Genomic DNA, 5,376 nt, shown 5'->3' on the forward strand with positions numbered 1-5,376 from the left:
GCACAAGCTTCTAGACAAACACTGCGGTGTGGATTTGCGATGCCTCCTGTTGCTGTGTTGTAGTTCTACATGGGGTCCCAAGGATGTGACTCTCCACTTTGCCTTTTGAATACTAGATCACTAGTTAATAAAAACCTTTGAATGACCTCTTCACTTTGTGGAAACATGGCTTCAAGCTGGTGAGTCTTCGGCATTCTTAGAACTTATACCACCAGACTGTTTCTATCTGAACTCTCCTTGGATTACTGTCAGAAGTTCCTCAGAGTGTAGTTAGTCTGTGCATCTCATCTTTAAAGCAGCTCTGCTTGTGTATGAGTCTCTCCATGGCCTAGGTCCAAAGTACATCTCTGACATGTTAGTGCCATATGAACCATCTCGCAATTTGAGGACTTCAGGGACCGGCCTCCTGCTGGTGCCCAGAGTCAGGACTAAACATGGGGAATCAGCGTTTAAGTTTTATGCAGCTAAAACCTGGAACAGTCTTCCTGAAGATTTGAGACGGGCCTCTACTTTGACAATGTTTAAATCCAGGCTCAAAACGGTTCTGTTTAGCTGTGCATACGACTGAAAGGTTTTTATTCTGCACTCTTCTGTTTTAATGTTAATTTTATGATGATTATTTGTGATTATTTATGTTTTGATTTGTGTGATTTTAATGTCTTTCTTATTCTGTAAAGCACTTTGAATTACCTTGTGTACAAATTGTGCTATACAAATAAACTTGCCTTGCCTCAGCGTGCCAAGAGCACCCAATAAACTTTATGACTGCCTCTTTGTTTTCTGGCACGTTCAATGCATCTGAAACAATGAATGATGGTTGACGATGACTGACAAAACACCAGGCTGGATGGTCTGCTCTTTCGTTTCACTGACACTTGCACGGAAGTTTTAGATGCAGTGGCTCCATTAAGATGAAAGTGCAAAAAGCCCATAGCACAGCCTTGACTTAATGAGAATATGCATGAAGTCAGGTATAAATGTAAACGCAAAGAGAGGAAATAGAAAAAAGACAGGTTCCCCTGCAAATATTGAGAGACAGTCTTGTTGAATATCAGAGGTACTTAAAGCTGCCAAATATAGTTTTATATCAAACCTGGTGTCAACAAAATTGTTGTGCCCTCATCTACACTCTGCTCTGCTACTCTGCTCTTAGACTGCCACTGCCCTCTGTTGTAAGCATTGTGGCTCCAACAGTCAGTAATTCAGTCTTTGAGTGTTTTGAGCCACTTAAATAATTCTTTTTTTCTTTTTCTTTTAGACTTGTCAGCTGCCTTTGACACAGCGGATCACAGCATCCTTCTGTCCCGGCTGGAGACACAGCACCCGCTTGGTTTTGGTTCTATCTAACAAACTGTGAACCAAGAGAGTATTCCTCCTCTGTGTCTCCCTTATGATGTGCCCCAGGATTGTACATTAGCACCATCTCTTTGCCCTGAGCATGCTCCCCCTGGGTGATGTTTTTGGAAAGCACAATGTCGCATTTCATTGTTTTTCAGATGACATTCAAATATATCTGCCAGTGACCGCCAATGACAGCCAGCCCACAGTCAAAGCTCTGCAGGACTGTCTCAGGGATGTGCAGACTTCGCTGAGCACAAGCAATTCAGGCATTTGTAATGTCACATTTGGATTATTGTAATTCTTTGTCCAGAATGCTGCAGCTCTTCTGCTGACAAAAACTAAATGATGCACTGGCTCCTATTTCATTGTGTTTAAATGCCTTACTTTAGGAAGCTACAGCTGACCAGCTCCTGCTGGCAGTGCCCAGAGCCAGGCTCAAGATTAGAGGTGACAGAGCCTTTTCAGTGCCTGTGAAAACCCACCTCTTCTCCCTGACATTTAATACTAGCCAAACAGGATATTTTGGTATTTTACTGAGAAGGTGTTAGTGAAGTGCACGCTGCTCATTTTGAAAACACTGCAGTGGTGTTCCTGTAGGAGGTGGAGGGATACTAGGGAACTTCTAGAGCCTGTGACTGTAGCTGAGCGGACCGCTTCTGTCCAGAGCCTGAAAACAGGCAGAGCTCCTGGCAAAGACCTTCTCTTGGCTCACTTATATGAGGGCATTTGGGAAGTACTGAGTAGAGGTCCTTCTGGAGGTCATCAGTTACAGCCTGCAGAGTGGCTGCTTGCCTCTGAGCTGTTGCAAATGCTCACTCTGCTGCCAAGGAAGGGCGACCTGCAGCTATTGAAGAACTGGAGACTAGTGTCACTGCTCAGCATGAACTATAAGATCTTGTCTTGTATTATCTTCTTGGCTGCGGGAAGCAATGGACTCCATAATCCACATGGACCAGACCTACTGTCTGCCCTGCACACTCTTTAATGATAACATCATACATCCTACTGGAGGAGGATGCTTGTCATTAACAACCCGGTCTCCTCTGCCCTGTGGCACAAGCTCCTGTGTGTGGACCCACCTCCCTTTGTCCTGTTCACAATCCAAAGTATCGTTGTGAACTTCTTCTGAGACAAGCTGCACTGGGTTCCACAAGCGGTGCTCTTTCTGCCAATGGAACAGAAAAGACAGGAACATATCCATCTGGCCAGTCGAAAAGCTGCTTTCAGGTGGTAGTTTCACTAGAGGCTCCTGACAGGTGCAGGGGACTACCTGGAAAGATTTTTTACAGACTTTTTACAGACAGATCCAGACCCTGAGCCATCAGAGACCGTGTTCTTGCCCAGACACTGTGTGGGGGTCTCACCTGGGCCTAGGGCTTCCTGCAGTGGAGGCTGCTGCATAGAGCAGTGGCGGTCAACTCTTTTTTCCATCGTGTGAACATTGGTGTGTGGGAGGACTGTCCTTTCTGTGGGCTCAGGGTGACAGTGTTCCATTGTTTCTGGGAGTGTGTGAATCTGACATAATGTTTTTGACAGACACAATACAAGTATGTTAAAAATAAAACATTTCAGTTTCTCATTGTCTCTCTCCCTGTCTTTCTCTTCTTTGTTCTGTCTTCTCTCTCTATTACTTTCTCTCTGTCTTTCTTTCTGTCCAGATTTTTCTCTCACTCTCTCTGTTACTCTCTTCTCTTTGTCTTTCTCATTGCTACTTGCATTCTCTCCTGTTTTTCAACAGGTCTGTCTCTTTTTTAACATCTTTCTTTTTCTTCCTCTCTCTCTTTCACTGTCTCATGTCTTTCTCATTGTCTCTGTCCCTGTCTTTATCCCTCTCTCGGTCTCTCTATCACCTTCTCTGTTTTTCTTTTTCTTTATGTCATTCTTTCTCTCATCTTCTTTTTGTCTTTCTCATTGTCACTTGCACTCCTTCTGTTTTTCATCAGGTGTCTCCCTGTCTTATAATATCTCTCTCTCCCCACTTCACTTTCTCTATTCTCCCTCCTTCTTTCTCTCTATTCATCAGCTCTTTCTTATCGTCTTTCTCCCCCTCTCTCTCTCTTTCACTGTCTCATGTCTTTCTCATTGTCTCGCCTGCTGTCCTTTCTTCCTTACCTTCTCTTTGTCTTTCTTTCTCTCACTCTCCCTGTCTCTCCCTCTTTCTCTCGTCCTCCCTCTCGCTCTCTATCAATTTGTCACTTGCACTCCCTTCTTTATTCATCAGGTCTCTCTCTCTCTCATACTAAACCCACATCGCTTCACAGTGGATAGTCCTCTCTCTACGTCTCTCTCTCACTCTCCCACTCTCTCACCATGTTACTTGCACTTTCTTTTTTCATCAGGTCTGTCTCTTTCTCTCTTCTTATCTGTATCTTTCTCTTGCTTTGCACTCTCCCTGTCTCTTTCACTTTCTCTCTTTCCTTGTCACTCTCTTTTGAATAGTCTCTCCCTTCTTTCTCTCTCAATCTCTCTCGCTGTCTTTCGCTCTCTGTCTCACCTGTCCTATATTACCTTCTCTCTGCCTGTCTCTTTTTCTCTCCCCCCTTACTTTCTCTTTGTCTTTCCCATTGGCTCCAGTTCTCTCACTAACCTTCTCTCTATCTTTTTCTTTCTCTCACTGTCACTCCCTGTCTCTTTTTCTTTCTCTCTCCCTCTCTCTCATCTTGTCACTTGCACTCCCATCGGGTCTGTCTCTTTCTCATCTCTGTCTTTCTCCATCTCTCTCTCCCTTTCCTTCCCTCCCTTCATCCTTCTCTCTCTCATACTAAACCCACTGTCATGATCCGCACTGTCCGCTCCTGGTTTTCCTCCCTGTGTGCTCTTCCCCCTCCCTCACCTGCCTGTACCTGGAGCTGGGCGGAGCTCTCGGCTCCTCCCGCGCACACCTGCTCTCCATCTGGCTAATCACCACACCTGCCATGGATAAGAGGAGATGGGGGAAGACACTCGGTCATCCCTGTGTTCCTGTCATGCGCCGGCCCTGGATGTCTCCTGCCCGCTCTGCCCTACGCCCGTCTGGTCTGCCTGTCGTCCTGTGGTCCCTTCATGTCCTTGGTTCCAGTGTTCCTGTGTTCCTGTGCTCGTGTGTTCCTGCTCTCCTGCTCACCTCCGGATCACCCCCTGTTCGTACTTTGTCCCATTTCTGCACCTTTTCAACAATAAATACTGTTAATCTGCCCCGAGTCTGCATCCCTTGGTCCGCTACACTCACCCGTTACGACACCCACTTAGCTTCACTTACTCACCCCCCAAACACTTTCTCTTTCTTTTGCTTTGCCCTCTCCTTGTCTCTCTCACCATCTCTTTCTTTCCCTCTCACACATCTCTCTGTCTTTCCCGGTCTCCCTGTCTTTCTCTCTGTCCTCTCCCTATTACCTTCTCTCTATCTGCCCTTCTTTCTCTCTCTCTTTATCCCCGTACCTTCTTTTTGTCTTTCTCATTGTCACTAGCGCTCCCTCCTTCTGTTCTCTCCCTGTCTTTCATTAACCTTCTTTCTGCCTTTTTTTCCCTCTCTCTGACTGTCTTCTGCCTCCTTCCCTCCCCTTCTCTCTCTCTCTCACCTTGTCACTTGCTCTCCCTGCTTTTTCATCAGGGATGTCTCTCTCCACCTCTCTCTGTCTCCCTCCCTCTCTCTCTTTCTCTCTCTTCTCTCACCTTGTCACTTGTTCTCTCTCCATTTTTCATCAGGTCTGTCTCTCTCCACCTCTCTCTGCCTCTCCCCCCTCTCTCTTTCTCTCTCTCTTTCACCTTGTCACTTGCTCTCTCTCCATTTTTCATCAGGTCTGTCTCTCTCCACCTCTCTCTGCCTCTGCCCCCTCTCTCTTTCACCTTGTCACTTGCTCTCCCTCCATTTTTCATCAGACCTGTCTCTCTCCACCTTTCTCTGCCTCCTTCCCTCCCCTTCTCTCTCTCTCTCTCACTTGTTCTCCCTTTTTTTAATCAGATCTCTCTCTCTATAACTCTCTCTCACTCTTTCCTTCATTCCCCCCCCCTCTCTCTCTCGAGCTCACCTTGTTGCTTGCTCTCTGCTTTTTTCAT

General features: G+C 46.1%; 1 pseudogene; it reads right to left on the reverse strand.

Annotated features, from left to right (window-relative positions):
• Positions 1-2,564: 2,564 nt before the first annotated feature.
• On the reverse strand, positions 2,565-5,137 carry LOC129456230 (zinc finger CCCH domain-containing protein 13-like; annotated as a pseudogene).
• Positions 5,138-5,376: the final 239 nt, after the last annotated feature.

The sequence above is a fragment of the Periophthalmus magnuspinnatus genome, chromosome 1 (assembly GCF_009829125.3).
Source record: "Periophthalmus magnuspinnatus isolate fPerMag1 chromosome 1, fPerMag1.2.pri, whole genome shotgun sequence".
Classification (NCBI taxonomy): Eukaryota; Metazoa; Chordata; class Actinopteri; order Gobiiformes; family Gobiidae; genus Periophthalmus; species Periophthalmus magnuspinnatus.